This window comes from Castor canadensis, chromosome 6 (genome assembly GCF_047511655.1).
Source record: "Castor canadensis chromosome 6, mCasCan1.hap1v2, whole genome shotgun sequence".
Lineage (NCBI taxonomy): Eukaryota > Metazoa > Chordata > Mammalia > Rodentia > Castoridae > Castor > Castor canadensis.
Genome location: NC_133391.1, coordinates 114,217,980 through 114,243,488, shown reverse-complemented (window position 1 = coordinate 114,243,488; position 25,509 = coordinate 114,217,980). Strand labels below are relative to the sequence as shown.

Genomic DNA, 25,509 nt, shown 5'->3' with positions numbered 1-25,509 from the left:
AGTAGCATAATGAAATCTTACACTATCCAGGTGAGAACATAAATTATCCCTTTGCCCTGCATATCCACTACCCATCCCATCCCATTTACCAGATCAACTGTAGCATACCACATTGCTTATGTTCAAGTAACCTTCTTAATAAGAGCCCCAAAGGGTAATAGTATGCTGGCAATTTTGATATGCCAAAGAGAATTCATAAAGTTTCGTCATCAAGTAAAAAGTTGAAAGGTGCCAACTTACTAAAGAAAAAATAGGTTTATGGTAAGGCTGGTAAGATCTAGAGTTAAGTTACTGTTGTTAATCTCTTCCTGTGCTTAACTCACAATTAAACTATCATAGATGTGCACGTACAAGAAAAAAGCATCATTATGTACACACACACACACATAATATATGCTATGTGTTTCAGGCATGCGCTGGGGGTCTTGGAACATACCCCTGTAGGTAAGGTGGGACTACTGTGCATCATGGATACACTGAAAAAGAGGGATGATGCACACCCAGTTGGGACAGAGAAGGATAGTAAGTCATTTCACCACACTACTCAGAATACTACACAATTTAAAATGTAAGAATTATTCATTTCTGGAATTTCACATTTAATACTTTTAGAATGCAGGTGACCCTCAGCAACTGAAACCTTAACATTATTAACCAAATCATTATATATACAACAAACATATGAACACCCTGAAAGGTAAAGACAAGACAGATGGATAGGGACCTCAGAACACAAAGAATGGTACAAGAGTTTCCTGGATTTTCACATTCAAGACTGGTTGCTGAAGAAGCTGGCAACAAGTACAAATAAAAACTACCCCCAAATCCCACACTCTCTTGCAAAGGACTAAGGAAGGCACAGTCTAGCAAGACAGAAAACTTTTAGAAATAAATACTCAAGTACAGCCAACATCTCATTAAAAACCTCAGTCCCACCTCTAGTCACACTTGTAAAGGCTGAGATGGGGACCCTAGACCTCTACCCTCACTAAACTGTAATGAATTCCATAAAAAGCTGAGACTGAACCAAGACTTTCATCCCTACCAAGAAATGTAACAAGGCCCCCTTATAGTATCAGGCCAACATTAATAACAAGATAACCTTATTCATCCCCCGCTCTGATAGTACCAAAGGATATCCAATGAATGCTCCTTACTTGCAGCACCACACCTACTGGTAACAAGGACACCCAGCAGCACCACCACTGTAGTGTCAGTGGTGAGCACAAGTGGAACAGTAATAGGTACTTCTAACCCTCCCAGCCAAGGAAAGATCACAGAAGGACCTAGAGAGGAGGCAGAAATCCCATATTCACCTGTGGTGACAATGAACACAATCCTGTAAGACTATGTTTGATTAAAGGGAGTTCTTTAAACACAAAGGAAATAATAAAAGATGAAATATTCAAATATCAAGAAAGAAGAAAAAACATGGGTGGATATAATAGTTTTTCATTCTCCTCCGAGCTTTTAAAGTTAGGTAGTTGAAGCAGAAGTTGTAACACTAGTATGGTCCCAAATGCATGCAGAGAAAATATTTAAGAAAGTTATCCAGGCACAGTGGCTCATACCTGTAATTCTAGCTACTCAGGAGACTAAGATTGATTGGGAGGATCATGGTTCCAGGACAGCCAGTGCAAAAAAGTTCAGAAGGCCCCATCTTAACAGAAAAGGCCAGGTATGGTAACATGCAAGTGTCATCCCACCTACCAGAGGAAATTTAAATAGGAGGATGGCAGACCAGGTTGGCCTAGGCAAAAATCAAGACCCTAACTCCAAAATAACAATAGTAAAAATGGCTGGAGGCATAGCTCAAGCAGGAGAATGCCTGCCGAGGCATAGCTCAAGCAGGAGAATGCCTGCCTAGTGCGTATGAGGCCCTTAGTTCAGCCCCCAGTACCGCAAAAAAAAAAAAAAAAAAAAAAGATAGATATAAATAAATCAATAGATAAAAACTAGGGAGTATAGAGAAACAAAAGGGAGGTAAATAATAGAGCACAAAGAGAAACAAAAACACATAAAGACTTAAACCTTAAAAATTAATAGTTAGATTAAATATAAATACACCAATTAAAAGACAAAGACTGGTAGAATGGATTAAAATACACGACCAAATTATAAGCTGCCTAAGAAACTCAGTTCAAATATAAATATAAAAGCATAAGGAAGCTGAAAATTTTTAAAGGATGGAAAAAATATATAAAAATATTAAAATATATAAAAAATACACAAAAAGTTAATTTTTTTCTTCTTTAATAAAAAGAAAAAATATATAAAAAGTTAATATTGAGAGGAAACAGTTATGGCTATATTATTATCAGATAAAACAAACCAAGCAAAGAAAATTACTATAGAAAGAGGGACATTATGTAATTATAAAATGAATAATCTACAAAGAAGATTATATATTATATTCCATTTATGTATCATTCTTGAAATAATAAAATTATAAAAATGGAGAAAAATTAGTAGTTGCCAGGGTGTAAGAATTGGGGAAAGTGAGTGGGTTTATATATAAAATGGCAACATGAAGTATCCTTGCAATGGAACTATTTGAAATCCTGACCGTATCAATATCCTGATTGTAATAGTAAACTAAGTTTTTTAAGGTGCTACCACAGTGGGAACCTGAGTAAAGGCCACACCAGATATCTCCAAGTTGTTTCTCAAGTTTTCTTACAATAAAAACTTAAGTAAATAAAATTAAGGAGATAAAAATCACTAAATCACTCAAGAAATTTGTATGTATTTATGCATTATTATAACAATAAATGAAATAATCTAAAATGTTTCAGGTTAATATCATTTAATAAAATATTTTCTCTTGCTAAGTGCTTACAAAAGCACCTGACAAGATAATCTTTACTTAAATCTTAACAGAAATATCATTGGAAAACACTTTTCATCAAAAGTATAGCTTTTAGGTCTCTTTCAGAGAGAGAATAATAACAGCTCATTATTTGTTAAAACACAATTAAGAAAACTTAATTATCTAGAGAAAATTCACAGCATTTATACTCATTGGAAACAAGACTATTTTTAAGTAATATCCATCTTCAAATATTAAACTAGAGTTATCAGATGTGGTGCAGCAAGTCTGCTATCCCAGTGCTCAGGAGGCTGAAGGAGAAGGATCAAGAGTTCCTGGCCAGTCTGGGCTACACAGGGACACCCTGTCTCAAAACAACAACAAAAAAACTCAAAAAAATTAAACTAGAAATTATAACATTATCACCTTCCTTTGAACACACAACTCAAAATGAACAAATGATTTTTCTCTTAGTGTTTTTAAAAAGACTGCAATTGAGAAATACTTTTAATCAAGGCCAGACTTAATTGCTCTTTTATGAAGCTCCAGACCAAAGCAGTTCTATTATGAATATTAGTAAACCAATAAATGCTGCACAAAGTATAAGCATTCAATTTTTTTTTCTTGGGGGGGACTGGGGCTTGAACTCAAGGCTTTGTGCTTGCAAAGCAGTTGCTCTACTGCTTGAGTCACCGCTCCAGTCCATTTTGCTCTGGTTACTTTGGAGACGGGTTCTTGCTAACTATCTGCCTGGACTGGCCTCAAACTGCAATCCTCCCAATATAAGCTTCCCAGATAGCTAAGATTAGAGGAGTTAGCCTCTGGTGCCCAGCACAATCACTTAATTATTATAAGTCAAGCCACAGCCTAAAATCTTACATCAACATTAAACAAACGTTCAAATTCTAACTGAAAGTGATATATGATAAAACTGCTGTATTAACCAACACAAAACTATAACTAGCAAATAAGATCTTCAAATGCTTATAAAAGCTGCTTCTAATAAGCACTAATTCAATCCATTTCCTTTTTTTTGTTAATTAATATACTTTATTAAAGTTCAATTACATTATTTTAATGGGAGACGTATTTGTATTGCTAATTTTACTTTACAAATGTTTAGGGTTATGGTAGTAATTTTAGTAAAAAGATTTCAGGAGTAATTTTCTTTCATTAGTATCTTTCCCGTGCAAAAGTCAAAGAGCTCATATAGCTATTAAGAAAATTTCTATAAATTCATATTTAATATTGTATAAATTACAATTTCCTAAAATAAAGGGAATTATTTGAAATAACATACTTAAATTTTTAATAATGGATTATAAGATAACAAAAATGAAGAACATGTGGCTTATAGCTAAAATAGTTTATATCTGTATATTAAAGCCATATATCCCTCAAAAAATTCTATCATACTTTTTATTGTTTCAATTTGGTTCATTTTTTCTACTGTTTCTCTTCCTTCCTTCCTTCCTTTCTTCTTTCCTGATCTGGTTTCTCTAGTTACTACCTATATGTGCATAATTCTCTAAGTTGGAACCACTGGAGGAAAAAAAAAAAAAACACTGATTAAGAAAGGGTTTTAGGAGGTTAATGAAATGAACAAAATGAAGTTTCCTGGGGAATAGGAATCAATCTTCAGTAACATACTTGAATCTGTGTTAACTGTGGACTCTGTTTTCTCCAGTTTTCAACTAGTCAGAACAGACACTTGCCCAAACAGAATGGATAATAAATGTACACAATCAGTATGGGTGTACCAGAACACATTGGTTCAATGTTAGAGCTGGCTCCATGACCACAGCACATTACTTAACCCTTCCTTGTTTTGATTTACTCATTTGTAAAAGGGGATAAAAGCATAACTATATCATAAAAAGTACTTATTGAGATTGAATCAGTTTAAAGAAGCACAAAGTGCCTGGTACAATTAAATACCTAGAAGATGGCCAGCTATGAACCAAGAAGCTCCCCTCAGAAAAGCAGCTGCCTCAAACTGAAAATAATGATTTACAATTTTACTATGGAGCTCTTATACAACTACTCCTTTTTGAGTCACAATGTACTGTTTGGGGAACTCATTACATTGAAACAACTTCAACCAATGTTAGATATGAATACATAAAAGAAGCTCCCAAACCCACTGTTAAAACAGGCAATACAGGAGTATACAGTTCTATTTCCAAGAATGGCTAAGTAATTTTAGGCAGCTTAGAACAACCCTTTCAGTTTGTGAAAATACATGGAGCTGTTTGCTTTTAACAAATTTACTTTTCCATATATATTTCTACTTCAGTAAAATGTCTTAAAATGTTTTTATGAAAAAGTTAACAATGTGCATATAAACAAGAGAAACACAGTAAGAGCATACAGGGAATGTAGAAAATGAGGAAAATCAGACATGAGTTTTTAATGGACTGTGTTATGAGCTGAATGATTCTGTCTCCCTAAATTCCATATGTTGTAATCCTAATCCCCCGGTGTGAAGTATTAGGAGATTCGGCCTTTGGGAGGTAATTAGGTTAGAGGATTAGTACCCTTTCAAAATGGATCCCACAGAGCTCTCTCACCTTCTTTCCACAAAGTGGAAATACACAGTTAGAATACGATCACCTCTGAACCAACTAGCAGACCCTTGGGTACACAAGGTATAATTCTAGCAATTCAGGAAGTAGGCATTGGGAAAATCATGGCCCAGGCAAAAAAGTTAGTGAGACTTCATCTCAACCAACAAACCGAGTGTAGTGCTGTGCACCTCCGATCCCAGCTATGGGGAAGGCATAGCTAGGAAGCTTGATCATGATCCAAGGTAGGCCCCAGGCAAAAACACAAGATCCTATTTGGAAAAGTAATTAAAGGAAAGATGGGTTGGGGCATAGCTCAAGTAGTAGAGCACCTGCCTACCAAACATGAGGCCCCGAGTTCAAATCCCAGTTCCACATTAAAAAAAAAAAAAAAAAGACCCTCACTGAGACACGACATCTGCTGGCACATCCTCCCCAGCCTCCAGAACCGTGAGAAACAAATGTCTGCTATTTAAGTCACCCAGTGTAGGGGACATTTTTCTCTAGCAGTTTAAGCTAAGACAGACTATAAAATAGCATGGCTAATTTGTTCAAGGAATTAAGGGATAAGAGTGAACTTCTGGCAAGGAACACAACCCAGTATAGTTTCTATAGAAAGGTCTGATTCAATTTTCATACCATTTTTTTACAAATGGCTATAATTTCAGTAACCAGTTAATTAATTAAATTTGGCAATCTTCTAAAAATTTCAACTTCACTGATTTTACCTTTGTGATACTTCTGACATAGCAGATAGAGGAAGATTTCTGCTCTCTTAGAGATAATGGACCAGATGCTTAAGTAGAGAATTCAAAGTTTCTACCTTAGAGAACTTTGACTAGTTTTAAAAAACATGTGTATGTATTATGAAATGAATTTCATTTGGCTGAACAAGTAAGGAAAACAAAATATAAGATGTTTAGTCTGCTTAAGAGTAAAAATAAATGAGTTTGAAAGACTCAGAAGTTGTCATTTGCTCCACCAAGTATATTAGCCATATTTCATAAACATAAAAGAGAAAGATGAGCCAATTTTTATACACCTCTACTTGTATTTGTAAGTGATATTTCAAAAATATTTTACTTTTAGGGTTGCTTAATTTTCATAACTTAGTGTAGTTATGAATATAGTATACTTCTTATCTAGAGATTAATACAAGGCAGTTTTAACTTATACATCTATGAATTTAAAAGGTCCCTCTTACATAGCTAAAATAACTGTATGAAGCCTTTATATAATATATATATAGGAGTATACATATTCCTTCATATAACATTCCATTTATAATACATTATGCATATTATTTTAACCATCTTGATATTTTAGTTTCTTAGCACACAGATAAAAAAAGGCATAACTTTAAAAGAAAAAAGTAAACACTAAGTTACACTTTTCATCATTAAGGGACAGGAAAGAGAAATGTATTTTGGAAGTGTTTGCAGCTAAAAGATTGAAAAAAAAGGTTCAGTCAGGGCACGTTATTTCTATTGAGCCTAAAAAAATAAGGCATTATCAAAAGGAAGTTTCTAATTATTACCAAGTAAAACATATTATATTATGGCTTTTATATTGTGGCAATTTTTTTTATGCCATACAGTCACTAAGTAACACCAACTTTGCTTCAATATAATTACTGGTATTTCTATTACAAGATGATACATCAAGTTGATTGAAATCTGACTGATGTAAAAAATATTATTAATCAACCCACAAAATTTGATCATCTATACTTTGGGAAATTAGCTAGTTTCAGACCTATGGCAACTAAAAAAGCCTAGCTCATCAAGTGTTTAAGCAAATTTTAAACTCCCCCGATCCCCACAAAACCAAGCTGAAACATTTGAGCCATAAAAATAAATAACAGCATCGATTATAACCTAAAGAATAACATAAATGAGTGACATAAATGACTAAGTAAATAAATGGGGGAAAATGGGCAAATCTTCCTTAGGAAAGCATTTCAAATGATAATCATAATGTCTGAGTGAGTCCTGGAGATTTGAAATGTCTCTCTGTGACAGTATCACATCCATACTCCAAGTGCTATGCACCTCCAACAACCTATGCAAAAGCAAAGGCGCCTCCCACTAGAAAACTAACAAGTAGAAAGAGTCATCCTACAATGTATGTGACAAAACTGCTTCACAAAATGAGTATTAACTTCCATTTATAAATGAGCATTTTGTCTGTCTGTGTTTTAATAGACTACCTTTTCCATATATCTTTAAAAGTATTCATTCAAGCTGGACCAAAAAAAACCTGCTTTAAATCCTCATTTGGAAAATGGTAACCAACTTTATAGTGAAGAAAACATTACGGTTTCTTGAAAGTAAAGACAGTGTTTTAGAAATACTAAGTAGATACAGATGAAATTATATGATGAGAATTTTACATAAAATATGCAAGTGCTTTGGGATAGAGCTGAAACAAGATCAGCCATGAGCTGAAGAACTATACAGCTAGGTGATGTGTACATGGGAATTCATTAGACCCCTAGTCCTATTTTTGCAGGTGTTTAAATTTTTCCGTAATTAAAAAGAGTGAATTTGACCTCAAGACTTACCTTAATGCTACTGTAAGCATGGACATGTGGTAATGATAAAAAGAATAGACAAGATCATTGGAACAGAACAGAGAACTCAGAAATAGACTCATAGACAACTGCTTTTACAAAACAGCCAACATAATACAATGGAGAAAACACATTCATTTCAACAAATAGTGCTGAGACAATTGGATATCCACATGCTAAAAAAAAAAAAAAGGTGAATCTGGACCTAGACCTAAAACTCTTTACAAAAATTAACTTGAAATGGACCACAGACCTAAATGTAAAACACAAAACATAAACTTCTGGAGGCTAACACAAGAAAATCTAGATGAATTTGGGTATAGCAACTTTTAGACACAACACTAAAGGCATGATCTGTGAATGAAACAATTAAGAAGCTAGACTTCACTAAAATTATTGTTATATTATTGTATTTATTTTTTTTCTCTGTAAAAGACAAGGTCAAGAGAATTGAAGACAAACCACAGGCAGAGAGAAAACATTCACAAAAATCCCATTTGATAAAAGGCTGTTATCCCAGATATAACAAGAACTCTTAAACTTTGGGAATAAGAAAACAGTTAACTTAAAAAAATGAGTTAAAGACTTAAACATACATCTCACACAAAAAAACATACAGATGGAAAATAAGCATATGAAAAGATGTTCAATATTATGCCATTAAGGGATTACAAGTTAAAACAAGTGATATGATAGTACACACCTATTATGGGTTAGGAACGAGGCAAGGATGAACAGGCAGAGCACAGAGGACTTCTTTAACAGCAAAACTACTGTGCATGATAAATAGAACAGTGCATTCATGTCATTATGTATCAGTAGACTATGACCTTTAGGTAATAAGATGTGATAATGTACGTTCACTGACTGGCAGCAAGATGTTGACAGAGATGAAGGTTTTGCATGTGTAGGGGACAGAAGGCACAAGCAAAATCAGAGCACTTTCAACTCAGTTTTACTGTAAACCTGTAATTACTCTTTTTAAAAGACTACTTTAAAAAAAGTATATATCTGAACCTTTATCACATCAAAATAAGACTCCCTTCATTCATGTATACTAGCCACCCCAATGCTAATGAAGAAAAGTCAGAATAAGATACAGTTTTCATTTTGCTCTAAAAAACAAAAACTCACTTTCAGAAGATAGAAATGTTATTAAAGTTTTATGAAGGCAAAAAATAAACAAACTGGTACTCTAGAAAGGATTTTTTTTTTTGCAGAATCTAGATTTTTTTATCATCTTATTGTTTACTGGGGGTACACTGTGACATTTATAAAGTGTTTCCAATTTATCTCAGTTCAATTCACCCTCTTCTTCATTCTCTTCTATCCCCCCCATTCTTGGAACAGTTTCAAAAAAGTCTCATCCTTCCATTTTCATACATGAGTATGTATTTCCACCACATTCGCCCTCCTATAGACTTTCCTTATATCCTCCCCCCTCCCACTGGTATCACCTCCCAGACAGGATCTGTTTTACCTTCCTGTCCTCCGTTTTTGAAAACGGCCATTTTTGTTTGTTTAAGATACCTATACAGAGAGTTCCAATATGATATTTCCATGTATATATGTATTGTATCCTGAACTGGGTCATCCCCTCCATTTTTCTTGTTTCTACCTTAGTCCTCTTCTTATGGTAATTTCAACAGGTTTAAAAAAGGTCTACATTCATTCTTGTACACAAAGTACATCACCTATATTCACCTTCTTTAACCGCCTCCTCCCAGTGTGCCTGTTTTTCATTCTTATCCTTCGTTGTTTAGGTTATCTGTTCATTGTTCAACTTGGTATTACACCTGTACATACATCGTACTTAAGTCAATGTAACCTCCCCCCAACACACACACACATACACACTGCACTTCCTTGCACTTTCCGCCATCCTGTATTTAATTTTGTGTTTCATCATGTCTTGTTCCTACACAGATATGATGTATTTCATTATTATTCGCTTTTCTTGGTCTCTGCTACCAGTCCCACCTTTGAATACATGCTCTGTATATATGTATATATAATTGTGTGTGTGTGTGTGTGTGTATATATATATATATATATATATATATACTTATATATATATTTGTATTGGGTCTATATTCCACATATGAGAGAAAACATGTGACCTCTGGATTTCTGAACTTTGCTAACTTCATTTAAGATGGTATTTTCCATTCCATCCATTTACCTACAAACAACAAAATTTTATTCTTTTTATGGCTGAGTAAAATTCAATTGCATATAAACACCACATTTTCATAATCCATTTATCAGTTGGGGGGCATCTTGGCTGTTTCTGGAACTGGGTATTGTGAATAATGTTGCAATAAACATGGGTGTGTAGGTGTCTTTTGTGAACTCACTTCACATTCCTTCCAGTATATCCCTAGGAGTAGCACTGCTAGATCATATGGCAGTTCTATGTTGAGTTTTTTCAGGAGCCACCATATTGTTTTCCATAGTGGTTGTACTAACTTACAGTCCCACCAACAGTGTATGAGGATTCCTTTCTCCCCACATCCTTGCCAACATTTGTTGTTGTTTGTGTTCTTGATGATAGCAATTCTAACAGGAGTGAAGTGGAATCTTAACGTTAACACTGGATGTAATAAAAATAAAAGACAACACGAACTGAAGTAGTATTAGTAAAGCACTTGCATGAATACCTCATTAAGTCCTCAAAAAACATGATGTAAAATAGATCTTCACTATTTTTTTCACAGGTGAAAGAACTAAGGTGCACAGAATTTACATGACTGAAAGTTGTAGTAAGCCAGGCACAGTGGCACATGCTTATGGTCCCAGCACTTGGGAGGCAGGAGGATTGTGAGTTTGAGGCCAGCCTGGTTTACTTAGCAAGTTCTAGGAAATCCTGTACTACAAAGCAAGACTATAACATAGTGTTTAAAAGTGACTGGTCATCACATTTCCATGTAATCTCAGACACTACATTCGTCAACATAAGCTGATGTAACAAAATAACATAGAGTGGTGGTAATTAGGTTCCTGGTGAAGGCCCTCTTCCCAACTTACACACAGTACTTTCACAGTGGAAAGGGAAGAAGCAATCTCTTTGGAATGACTTCTTTCTTATAAGACACTAATTCATTCATGAGTCACCCTCATGACTTCACTAAAACCTTACTGCCAAAAGGCTACCTCCAAATACCATCACAATGAGTGCTGGGCTTCAACAAGGATTCTACAGGACATAAACACACAGGCCATCAGGGATACCATGTTCATGGTACATATCGTTGACAACTGGTTAGATGTCCCCATGAAGACCAAGTGTGTATGTGACTAGCAGTATTATAAACACTCACAAGTTAGCTATTCAGTAGGAAAAGTGCACATTATCAAAGATTAATTCACTAGAAACAAACTTTTCATAATTAAAAAACTTCTAACATTTTTTCCTCAAAGAAAAAAATAGTGATGTCTCCTTCCCCAAAACAACACCGGATATGAATACTGGTGTGAGACTTTTTCCCCCTTTGAGGGAGGAAACTCCTATGTCACATTACATGCTTTATAAAACTGCCCAGTAACCACTATTTCACACAGGTGGAAGTATGGGTTTGAGGACCATTGAACACTGAATCTCCCCAATATATCACAATTATGGAAACACCTGTGCACAGTAACGTTATGTTACTATGCACATACTATGAGCTATGAAAATTCACAGTGTTCAATTGCCTACAACACTTCTCGTTTCTTAGGACTATACATGTAGCTCTACTATATAAGAAAGAACCTTTCAGAATACTGCAGCTTCCAAACATTATTACTGAGAAATGTAGGGGATCTACATAAAGCATTTTTCAAATTTCCCTGAAATAAAATATGATGTTCATGACGCATGTTGAACTTATGGTTAAGGGTTCCAGACAATTTATCAGCTTGCACAACCTACTCTTACCCTTAGAAACATTAAATGAAGTATGTGAGAAGATGGGGGCTAGAGGGAGGAAGCAGAAAGCGTGCCTCCTAAAGTGAAATCTTGCTGGTGGAGTGGCTCAAGTTGTAGAGTGCATGCCTAAAGTGAAATCTTAGAGAGACGCTGAAGACACACCTTGCAGGCAAAATCACCGAGAAGAGACAAAACTTTGACCCCTCCACACCTCCATCCTGCACAGAGAATCTCAACTTCACGTTAAATGGAGAAACCAGGAGGGCCCCCAGGCCGCCGCCAGTCACTGGCACCCAGATGGCTTGGGAAGACGAGGACAAGGTGAGCTAAGCAGTACACGGTACTCCACAGACAACCCTGGGCCAGAGCAGCATAGCCCCCTAGACAGACCGACCCACACCCAGGGAAAAAGGAGAAACTGAGCAATAAGCAATAAGAACAAAGACACGTAGCAAAGAGGGTGGGGCGCCCTGAGCTCTGAAGAGGGGGAAGGGGAATCCCTCCCGGGACTGTAAATAAACAAGCTGGGCGCAGAAGCAGGGGCGCATGCTCAGCAACCAGGAGTGGGAAAGCGTGTATCGGCAGAGGAAGGAAAACTCCACAGGAGAGGGTACTCAATGAGAATTTTATAGAGATGATAATGGATATGGTCAACAAAAATGTACAGGAGACACTCAAGAAACTCCAAGACAACAAAAACAGAGAATTTGAAAACGCAAAAGAAGAAATAAAGGAAACCATAGAAGCACTGTATAAACACCAAAGTGAAACAAAGAACACGATAAATAAAGAGATAAATGAACTCAGGAAAAAATTGACAACATTAAAGAGGAAACCACCCAGGATGTGGAAAACCTCAGAAAAAAAGAATGAAACAGAATTGCAAAACAAAACGGAAGGCCAACCCAGCATTATGATCACAATGCAGTAAAAGTAGAACTCAACAACAAAAGTAAAGACAAAAAAACATGCAAACACCTGGAAACTAAATAACTCATTACTTAATGAACAATGGGTCATGGAAGAAATAAAAAAGTTCCTGGAAGTCAATGAAAATGAAAACACAACCTACTGGAACCTATGGGACACAGCTAAGGCAGTCCTGAGAAGAAAGTTTATAGCCATGAGTGCATATATTAAAAAGACTAAAGATCCCAAATCAATGACCTAATGATACATCTCAAACTCCTAGAAAAACAAGAACAAGCAAATCCCAAAACACCTAGAAGAAGAGAAATACTAAAAATAAGAGATGAAATCAACGAAATAGACACCAAAAAAACATACAAAGAATTAATGAAACAAAAAGTTGGTTCTTTGAAAAAATAAACAAGATTGACAGACCCCTGGCAAACCTGACTAAAATGAGAAGAGAAAAAACCCAAATTAGTAGAATCAGGAATACAAAAGGGGACATAACAACAAACACCATGGAAGTCCAGGAAATCATCAGAGACTACTTTGAGAACCTATATTCAAATAAATTTGAAAATCTTAAAGAAATGGACAGATTTCTAGATACATATGATCATCCAAAACTGAACCAAGAGGAAATTAATCACCTGAATAGATCTATAACACAAAATGAAATCGAAGCAGCAATCAAGAGTCTCCCCAAAAAGAAAAGTCCAGGACCTGATGGATTCTCTGCTGAGCTCTATCAGATCTTTAAAGAAGAACTGATACCAACCCTCCGTGAACTGTTCCACAAAATAGAAAGGGAAGGAAAACTGCCTAACACATTTTATGAAGCCAGTATTACACTTATCCCAGAACCAGGCAAAGACACCTCCAAAAAGGAGATCTATAGGCCAATCTCCTTAATGAACACTGATGCAAAAATCCTCAACAAAATAATAGCAAACCGAATTCAACAACCCATCAAAAAGATCATTCACCACGACCAAGAAGGCTTCACCCTAGGAAAGCAGGGGTGCTTCAACATACGAAAATCAATAAACATAATAAACCACATTAACAGAAGCAAAGACAAAAACCACTTGATCATCTCAACAGATGCAGAAAAAGCCTTTGGTAAGATCCAACACCATTTCATTATAAAAGCTCTAAGAAAACGAGGAATAGAAGGAAAGTACCTCAACATTATAAAAGCTATATATGACACACCTACAGCCAGCATTATACTTAACGGAGAAAAACTGAAACCATTCCCTCTAAAATCAGGAACCAGACAAGGATGCCCACTATCTCCACTCCTATTCAACATGGTACTGGAATTCCTAGCCAGAGCAATTAAGCAAGAAGAAGGAATAAAAGGAATACAAATAGGTAAAGAAACCATCAAAATATCCCTATTTGCAGACAACATGATCCTATACTTTAAAGACCCAAAAAACTCTACTCAGAACCTCCTAGACACCATCAATAGCTACAGCAAGGTAGTAGGATATAAAATCAACATAGAGAAATCATCAGCATTTCTATACACTAATAATGAACAAACTGAAAAAGAATATATTAAAACAATTCCATTTAAAATAGCCTCAAAAAAAATTAAATACCTAGGTGTAAACCTAACAAAAGATGTGAATGACCTCTACAAGGAAAACTATAAACTTCTCAAGAAAGAGATTGAGGAAGACTATAGAAAGTGGAGAGATCTCCCATGATCATGGATTGGTAGAATCAACATAGTAAAAATGTCTACACTCCCAAAAGTAATCTACATGTTTAATGCAATTCCCATATAAATTCCAATGACATTCATTAACAAGACTGAAAAATCTACCGTTAGATTTATATGAAAACTCAAGAGGCCACGAATAGCCAAGGCAATACTCAGTCAAAAGAACAATGCTGGAGGTATCACGATACCTGACTTCAAACTATATTACAAAGCAGTAACAATAAAAACAGCATGGTACTGGCACAAAAACAGACAAGAAGACCAGTGGAACAGAATAGAGGACCCAGATAGGAAGCCACACAACTATAACCAACTTGTCTTTGACATAGGCGCTAAAAATATACGATGGAGAAAAAGCAGCCTCTTTAACAAAAACTGCTGGGAAAACTGGTTAGCAGTCTGCAAAAAACTGAAAATAGATCCATGTTTATCACTCTATACCAATATTAACTCAAAATGGATCAAGGATCTTAATATCAGACCACAAACTCTAAAGTTGATACAGGAAAGAGTAGGAAATACTCTGGAGTTAGTAGGTATAGGTAAGAACTTTCTCAACAAAACCCCAGCAGCACAACAACTAAGAGATAGCATAGATAAATGGGACTTCATAAAACTAAAAAGCTTCTGCTCATCAAAAGAAATGGTCTCTAAACTGAAGAGAAAACTCACAGATGGGAGAAAATATTTGCCAGCTACACATCAGACAAACGACTGATAACTAGAATATATAGGGAACTTAAAAAACTAAATTCTCCCAAAATTAATGAACCAATAAAGAAATGGGCAAGTGAACTAAGCAGAACTTTCTCAAAAGAAGAAATCAAATGGCCAAAAAACACATGAAAAAATGCTCACCATCTCTAGCAATCAAGGAAATGCAAATTAAAACCACACCCCTGTTAGAATAGCCATCATTAGCAACACCACGAGGTTGGGGGGGGGGGGGAAAGCAACCCTCTTACACTGTTGGTGGGAATATAAACTATTACAACCACTCTGGAAAAAAATCTGGAGGCTACTTAATAAGCTAAACATTGATCTACCACTTGATTCAGCAATACCACTTTTGGGAATATACCCAAAAGACTGTGACACAGGTTACTCCAGAGGCACCTGCACACCCATGTTTATTGCGGCACTATTCACAATAGCCAAGTTATGGAAACAGCCAAGATGCCCTACTACTGACGAGTGGATCAAGAAAATGTGGTATCTATACACAATGGAATTTTAGGCAGCCATGAAGAAGAACGAAATGTTATCATTCACTGGTAAATGGATGGAAGTGGAGAACATCATTCTGAGTGAGGTTAGCCTGGCCCAAAAGACCAAAAATCGCATGTTCTCCCTCATATGCGGACATTAGATCAAGGGCAAACACAACAAGGGGATTGGACTATGAGCACATGATAAAAGCGGAGCAACAAGGGAGGGATGAGGATAGGTAAGACACCTAAAAAATTAGCTAGCATTTGTTGCCCTTAACGCAGAGAAACTAAAGCAGATACCTTAAAAGCAACTGAGGCCAATAGGAGAAGGGGACCAGGAACTAGAGAAAAGGTTAGATTAAAAAGAATTAACCTAGAAGGTAACACACGCACAGGAAATCAATGCAAGTCAACTCCCTGTATAGCTACCCTTATCTCAACCAGCAAAAACACTTGTTCCTTCCTATTATTGCTTATACTCTCTCTTCAACAAAATTAGAGATCAGGGCAAAATAGTTTCTGCTGGGTATCGAGGGGGTGGCAGGGAGAAGGTGGGGGCGGAGTGGGTGGTAAGGGAGGGGGTGGGGCCAGGGGGGAGAAATGACCCAAGCATTGTATGCACATATTAATAGTAAAAAAATAAAAATTAAAAAAATAGGAATGTTAATAAAAAAAAGGGTTCCAAAGCATGAGACTACTTTGAAAACTAATCTAAATCTAATGATGAGAAATAAAAAAAAGTAGCAATTCTGTTAAGTTAATGCATTTTTGAGTAGGTCTCATTGAATCATAAATTAGGAAACAAAATTTAAACCATCCTAAGTAGAACTAATCATGATTCTTCACGTAGTCATTCTCTCCTTACCCTAATCCCTGAAATAAGGAGATTATATCAGAGACAGGAAGGTAAGTGTGTATTGAATTGAAATTGATAAATTTCATTCTCCTTTAGGATACAAAAACAAGTAGATTAAAACAGAAATATTTGTGGAAATTCCAGAAGGTGGGGAATAATCAGTGAAGGTCTTTTTTGTTGTTTTTTTCAATCAAATACCTAATAAAGAAAAATATATATATACATATGCAATAGATCTTTGGCATCCATGGGTCTATGGTTCCAAGGAGCCCACCACTGAGGAGAACCATACTTGCACAGCATTCAGTGTTGTGCTGTACATGCTTGATTCATTTTTCCCATAACTCCCAATTTCTGCTAAATATCTGCTGCCTTTCAACAAAGCTTTAGTTTTCAACACTTAAATTAACCACATTAACTTACACCTTGCTTTTGGAGAACTATTTGCTTTTCAGGAGGTATATTTTCACACAATTGAAGGTAGGGGAACACTCACTGTATCATACAATGATTTAAACACAGCTGATGATCAACCAAAAATGACCAAGAGCTTTGCTACATTAACTGAGTTGCGTAATGCACCCACCGGAATTTAAAATGTTTGTGAAATTTCTTTTGATATTTTAAAATATATTATTTTCAACACAGAGCTCTTAGAAACATTCAAAATTTTTAGAAAGCAAAAACCAAAAATCTTGGGTTTAAAGAAATTTACAAAGGGACCATTTAATCTTCATTAGTTCCAAACTATTCATATATCTAAGTTAAAAGATACATGAGTCAGTAGAAAAAGCTGCAGAAGCAAGTTGTTTCAAAGGTAATAAGACAGCCAAACGTGGTAGGGTATACCTGTATTTCCAGCACTCAGAAGGCTGAGGCAGGATGATCACAAGATTCAGACCAGAATGCGCTACATATTGAGACCCTGTCTCAACCCCCATCTCCAAAAAAAAGATAACATGAAAATAACAAGTACAAGACAAAGCTAAGATAATTTGTTGCCTTTGGAGAACAGGAACTAAAATTAAAATGGGGAAGAGAGCACACTTAGGACAAAAGTGAATAATTCCTCTCCTAGAAAAAGGAAAACATGTCCACACAAAGACTTGTGGCACTAGAGGCAGAAGTTACTGGTCTACAGGTGAACAGAGGAGTTAGGGTTTAAGCACAAGTAAGTGTACCCTGTGATGCCAGAAAGAGAAGCATGAACACAAAAACAGAGAGGAATAGAGTGGGTATGACTGTGTAAAGAAAGTTTTGTGTTTCTATCACAGAAGCAGTTATTAAAACACTAAGATTTGTGATTTGCTATGAAAATTTTATATCAACAAAATGAAAAGAATCAAACTACTGAACTTTAATTAGTATGGACAATACACATTAGGGGTAATATATACTGGTGTCTGCATCCTAATGAAATGCATCTAAAATGTAAATGAGTTGATCAATACAGGAATACATTCGTTTCTCCATTTTTGAAGGTTAATTTTGCCAGATATTTACTTGTTGGTTGACAGTCTTTCTTCTTCCACCACTTCAATTATGCTTTTTCTGGTGCCTTTTGGACCCTCTGGTTTCTGAAGTTAATCCTATTAAGGAAACCTTGTAAATGATGTATCAAATCACTAGCTGAGTATAAAGCTAACACTTTATAAACATTTAGGTGGCAACATGTGACAAAGAATATAGCCTTGTAAGCAAGCAAAAAACTAAAACTCAGAAACACCAACAATGAACCTTGAGAAAGGAGTGAAATTTGAGTTACCAAGTTACCAAAAAAATATTCAAAAAATTAGGAGACACACAAGGAAACAAGAAAATCTGGTCCAGTAAAGGAAAAAGAGGTATGCCCTATGGGAACTGTACCTGATGAAAGCTACATATCTGAGTTTTCTAGTCAAAAATTTTAAGTCAAGATCCTCAATATACTTAATCAATTAAATGAAATCAAGAGAAAGATTTCTCTCCAAAGGGAATGTCAATAAAGAGAGAGAAATTACTGGAGGGGAAAAAAAAATCTCCCAGTCACTGGAGCTGTGCAGTCTGTATAACACTCAGTTAGGTCATGACTCTGCCTTAGTCATTACTTCCTCTTATGCAGGGTTTGAGCAGTCAGAATTGAAAATTTAGGTTCTTGTCTGGTCTGTTCTGAGCATGTGTCTAACCACCAGCACACAAGGGGCTTTGCAGACTCCACAGCATACAAGGGAACCCCCCCAAAACCTTTACTTCCCCCAAAGCAATTCATCCTCCAGCCTTTTGGTTCAGGCTGCTAGGTATCTACTGTTTACTCCTATTGGTATCTGTTGCGTAAGGGGTATCATAAGACCATTTGCCCCAAGGGAGTTCCAATTTATACAAAATAAAGGAATGCCCTTTGCACTATGGATCCCCCATACAGGTCTTACTCTGTACACTCCAGTGCCAGGAACCCAAACTGTGGTTGTGGGGGTGCTATCTTTAAGGCCGTCACTGAGATAGAGACAAGAAGTAGGATAAGGTTAAGTGAAAATGTCAAAGTACTCATTTTTTTCTTAATTAAATGCTTGGATGGTTGCTGCAAACCTCTGTCTATCTTATGAATTAAAAACAGTTAGCTGTTTTTACCACATTTTCTGAGGTTCTATGGAAGGAATAAAAAGTACTTGGAGTTCCCTACTCTGTCATGTTTGCTGATATCGGATTCCATTTGAAAATTTTTATAAATAAATGTTGGGGTAAACATGGATCAAAACTACTGTTTCTCTTACAGTCATAATTTAAAGAACTTGGAAAGGAAATCAAAGAAACAGAAAACTACCCAAAAAAGCACTAATATAATTTTACTAAAGGTATACAGTATAAAGACACAATTTTTTAAATTATAAGAAATGCAAAAATAAGGCTGAATTCAAGATGTCCAGGAAACAGAAAGTAAGAGTGCTAATATAAACTTGCTAAAGATATTATATATTCTAAGTAAGCTCAACATATTAAAAAAAAGACACGATTTTTACAAAGTGTACTATTTTAAAGACAGAATCACACATATACACACACACTCAACACTACTAGCCCCAAATAAATTCGTAAGAATAATACATAGCTCTGGTAATAACTATTTGTAATAGGGAACTTCTCAAGGTTTCTAGGACCCAAATTCTTAACTCAAATAACATGACTAGAACTGCTCAAATAAAATAGTCAGCATGTCAAATTGGTAACTAATCAGCATGATCATCTATTATTCACAGAGGACTTGCTGTGAGCCTCATGCTACATAATTACATGGATTTTAAAATAGAGATAAAATTCTAAGATGTTCTATACCAGTTAAGGTATTGTAAGCACTATATGAAAACACATTGGAATTACTTAGCCAAAGGAAGTTGGTGTATTGGACACTGGTCCAAGAAAACTTATTTTCACCTCATGTTTTGAATAGAGTTCTTTAAAGCATTTCATAAAGGTCAGCATGAGCTGACTTTTTTAAATGTGGAAAATTTCAGAATAAATTGTATAAGCTGGAATGAATCAACAACTTAGATGACACAGTCATCATTTTAATGTACTAAAATACACTGCATTGTAATCAAAATAAAATACATTTCAAAATATGAAATGAATGGATGCTTTTCTGAAATCTGTAAGAATTTTCTCAGAACACTTTCGATTCCTTGTGAATAATAACCTTATCCTTACAGGTGGTAGGTTTAGGAATGACCTAAGGCAATTCTGGCTGACAGAACTAATGGGAAGGAGAAGTTAGTGAGATATGGATGGGTACATGGCAAAGTTTACTTTCACTTAAAAAACATTAAGACACTTGATCTACAGCTCAAATGTACTTCAGCTTCCACTGATAGGAAGCCTTGATAGGATTAACACTCTGGAAAACTATTTTTTAAATGGGCAGGTTATAAAAGCACAATAGAACAATCAAATGTAAGTAAAAATAAGAGAGGAATCTGAGCTGAGGTTGGTGGCACACACTTGTAATTCCAAAACTCAGGAGGCTAAGGCAGGAGGATCATGAGTTTGAGGGCAGCCTGGGCTACACTGAGAGTTCAAGGCAGCCTGAGCTAAGTAGTCAGATCCTGTCAAAAAAAACAGGGGCTAAGGATGTAGCTCAATGGTAGAACACTTGCTTAGCATGCACAAGACCCTAGGCTTGATCCTTAGTACTGTAAGAGAGAAAGAGAGAGGACTTTTATCCATGAAAGAGTGAAATTTTAAAATGTGAGATTAGTGAATTTGCAGCTCTTTGCCTTATGACATTTCCGTCCCGTGTAACAATGAAAAAAAAAATCACCTCCTTACTTGCCTTGGAGTTAAAGAACAACTAAAAAGTTAGGGGGAAATTCCAGGAGGATGTGGGAACCAGATAGGTGACCCCACTGGAAATGTATGTGAATACCATGCACTGGTTCCCCAAATCCTTGTCTGACCAATAAACTATGCATGTATGAAGAAAACTGTAGCAGGCCTAGCAAAAAAGCAGCAGCTGAAATACAAAGAATAAAATTAAGATTCTACTTTCCCACATTAGGATAGAGTTTGGGGTCTGACAGCAGTAGAATGTCTCATATAACAGATATCAATACATTTTTGAGGAATGCAACATAAAGAAGAGTTTTTTAGTGCATGATTGATAATATTCCAAATACAATTTTTTAAATTAGTACACATAAGCAAGAACAACAACAAAAAAAAAAAAACCAATGCTCAAGCGAAAAAGCAGGCACTAGGAAGTAGTCGCGAGAAAACCAAAAAGAGGCAATTATCAGAAAAGAATTACAAAGCAGCTATCAAATATACAGCCAAAATATTAAAGGCAACATAGATATGCTAAAGAAACAGATGAGGAATCCCAGGAGGAAAGAAACACTACACAAAAGAACCAAACAAAAATTACAGGTTGGGCTGAGAAATACAGTAATTAAAATGAAAAATATGCTGGACATTTGACAGGAGGCTGCAAAAGAGTCAAGAAACCTGAAGGTTGATCAATAGAAAATTATTCAATCAGAACAACAAAAACAAGTATAAAAACAAACAAAAAAGTGAAATCCCAGAGTCATGTGCAATGATACCAGTCTGAAATACTTATAACAATTCCCAAAATGAGAGAAAAGAGTAGTGAGGCAGAACAAATACGGAAAATGCTAAAAATTTTTAAATGTCAAATTGGGCTTAAAGGAAAAAAGTTTTAAACAAAAATTAAAATTATAGATCCAGAAATCTCATAAAACTCCCAGCAAAGATAAATAAAAACCATAACAATGAACATCAAACCCAAACTTCTGAAATCAAAACAGACTCTTGAAAGCAGATAAATATATGAAATACATTATATACACAGAAAAAATACTTCTGATCAGAAAGAATGGAGACTAGAAGATGATGGAACATCTTTTTTTTCCTTTGCTATTTTTTCTGACAGTACTGGGCTTTGAACTCAGGGCCTTGCACTCGCTAGGCAGGTGCTCTCTTGCTTGAGTCACAGCCCTCTCCCTGGAACATTTTTAAATTGTTGAAATAAAAGATTGTAAACAAAGAATTCTGTATGGAGCAAAATATCAATAAACAAACAACTGCCATTGTTTTTGTTTGGTTGGTCGGTTTTTTTGGTTTTTGGTAGGACTGGGGCAAGAACTCAGGGCTTCACACTTGCAAAGCAATCATTCTACTTCTTGAACCATGCCTCCAATCTTAAACGTCCATCCTTTAAAAATAAAGATAGCAGGGCTAGGGGCAAGGCTCAAGTGGTAGAGCACCTGCCTAGCAAGTACAAGGCCATAAGTTCAAACCCCAGTACTGCAAAATGAAAGGAGAGGCTGGGATTGTGGTTCAAGTTGTAGAGTGCCTGCCTCGCAAGCACAAGGCCCTGAGTTCCAAACCTCAGTACCTCAAAAAAAAAAAAAAAAAAAACACAAGGAGTGAAATATTTTCAGAGAACAAAATTTAAAAATTCTCATACGGGAAATATGTATTATAAATAATACAAGAAACTGTTTATATTGAAAACAAAATAAGAAATAGAAACTTAGAACTAAAGAAAAGAATTCTTCAATATATAATGTTTAAAACTGTGATAAATCAGAAAATAGTAATATGTATATCAATGTCTTTGAAATGGAAAAAGGTAAATACACACATACACGTACACTCACACAAAAGCTGAAAAAATTTGATGGTGCTAATTCAGGCATGGGGAAAGAAGCAACAGGAAAGTATTTCTTATAAGCCTTGCTGCATTATTCAACATTTCAAAAACCATGTACATATTACTTGGGTAATATTAAAAATAACTTTAAAAAAAGAACTTAGTGAATTTTCTTTAAAAATCCAATCAAGAATAAATTCAGAACAACAAAAAGAATAAGGAATCTTTAAGTTCAGTGCTTCATAATGGGCAGAAAAAGAGACCTCATTTCAGTATCAGCTCATAGTTTCAAATTATGCATTTAACCCTTTGTCAACAGTTGCCTGTACAAGGGCTCAACAAATTTATTTTGTCTGTATTGCAGAGCAGTGGAGGGAGTGAGTTCAAGTATGATATACTGGATACATTGTAAGAACCTTTGTAAATATTGCAATGTACCCCCATCCAGCACAACAATAAAAAAAAAAAAGATACTTAAAGAAAAGAACAGATTTTACCACTGCACACAGAATTTTGTTTTTAAAAAATTACACAAAATAGTAAAATCCAATTAATAGTCCATTGGTAAGACAATGCAAAATCTGTTTCACCAAAAAAAAAAAAAAAAACCCTGTAAAGAAAACTAAAACTTAATGTAAAAAAAGTAATAATCGCCAACATTTTGGTAATTTAAAACAGGACTCAGATGGAAAGTACATAAAGTGCTTCCCCAAAGTACCTTTATACTTGCAAATAGCTGTAATCCTAGCCACTGAGGAGGACTGTGATACAAGACCAGCCCAAGCAAATAGTTTAGGAGACCTTATCTCGGGAAAAAAAAACCATCACAAAAATACAGCTGAAAGAGTGGCTCAAGGTTTAGGCTCTGAGTTCAAGCCCCAGTACCACCCAAAATAAAAAGAACCATATAAAATTAATTTGGCATTCTGATGACCTCTTATTTTCTACCTACCTCTGAAGAAACTTATAAACTTATTAAAAACACTTTAAACAAAATTCTAAAGTAAGAACTTTCTTAAACCTATGTAAAGTTTTATAATTGAAGTAGAGATATACTGAGAGAGATAAGAGTAAATTAATCACTCCAATTTTCAAATGGCATGAATAATGCCAGCAGAATTATATTACCTGGACTGATATTCTGAAAAGTAATGATGGATATTTAGTTTTAAGTTCCAAATTACTGAAGTAAAATATTTTGGTAATTCTTACAAAACTGTCATCTCCTACAGAAAGTTCACTATTAATTCATAAAATTAAAAACATTCCTATCAGGATTCAATGTCAATTTCATTTGTGTTACAATTAATGCCAGAACAGAGTTTGGGTTTGTTTTGGTTTGTTGGGCTCCCTCACGCTCAAACTTTACTTTGATTCATATTTATTTTTCAAAATTATTATTTTTACAAAGCAATGTCAGTGTTAGAGATTTTTTTATGCTCCATATTTTCCCACAATGGATTTGAATGATAAAGAAAACACTTAAGTAATTTTATATCCTTGAAAATAACACAAACTTGACCTACGTTAAAAAACAACCCACATAGACTGCAAAGAGTAAAGTAAACTTAAGAAAATAAAAATGCAAATGTGCATTTTAGCATTCTCTTGAATTTATTAACCTAAAAGGTTTAATTTCCATTTTCCTGCATCAGCTTTATTTATAAAATGCCATGCCCTATAAATACGCTGTTATTTTCTATACTCAAGCACCCTCTTAACAAATCTTCTCATTAATATGTAAATTTAAAGTCAATCGGTCTTCTCCCTGACAGCCCATGAATTCCTAGTGCACTGTATAATCGGCTTTGACTTGGTATCCACTATTTATCATCAAAGATGTCAGTTAGAAAAATTATGGAAAATGCACTGCAATTGATATGACTGCAATCTACTTTGTCAACACTTAATTGTTCCTCAAATCATACATTTACATATAAACAGCCTAAATACTGATCTATAATGATACAAATAAACTAAATTAAAAATCTCTTCTGCCCTGAAGAAGCTTGTTTGTATATGATGTGTTCATTTGAGGGCTTACTGACAAAAGCATATACATCAGCTCATCTCAAAAAGTATTTCTACTAATTTTCAATTCCTCAAAAAAATAATGTTGCTACCCTTCAGACATACTAACATACATTTTTTTAAAAATTACAGGAGAAACATGATTTTTCTCTTTGAAAAGCAAACTTAATGTATACACATGTTAATAAATGAACAAAAAAAAAAAAAGAAAAGAAAATTTAATTGTACTTCTTAGCTAATTGCAACATTTGAGCACTATGGGTTGGGAGCTTTGAAGTTAGTTTTGACAGAAGCACAAAGCAAGGACATAAAACTTATTAAAATAATCAAAATATTTTAATTTAAAAGTCATGAAGTAATAGACTATAAAGGAAAGAATGTTAGCATGGATATCAGATAACTGTTTCTAGCCTCACCTTTTATAAGCAACAGTGTCTTAGATGACCTGCTAAAATCTGTGTGCCTTGGTTCCTTCATCTGTAAATTGGATATAAAAACTCTGACTGTACCATCTCAAATAAGAAAATACAGCAAAATAGCCAAGTGTGGTACTACATTACTATAGTCCCTGTGACTAAACAGGCAAAGGCAAGAGAATCTCAGAGCCAGCTGATGTAAAGTTAGAAAGCCAGCTATAGCTAGATTAACAAGATCCTACCTTAAAAACAAAGTACAAGCTGAGCACGGTGGCTCACACTATGACCTCAGCTATTCAGAAGGCAGGGATCAGGAAGAGCACAGTAAAAGTCAGCAAGACCCCCCCA

At 35.2% G+C, this 25,509-nt stretch overlaps 1 protein-coding gene across 2 annotated transcripts in view; it reads right to left on the bottom strand.

Moving 5' to 3' along the window:
* Positions 1–25,509, bottom strand: part of Ap3b1 (adaptor related protein complex 3 subunit beta 1) — a 229,497-nt gene that overhangs the window by 148,469 nt on the left and 55,519 nt on the right. The gene's annotated exons all lie outside the window — the stretch shown is intronic.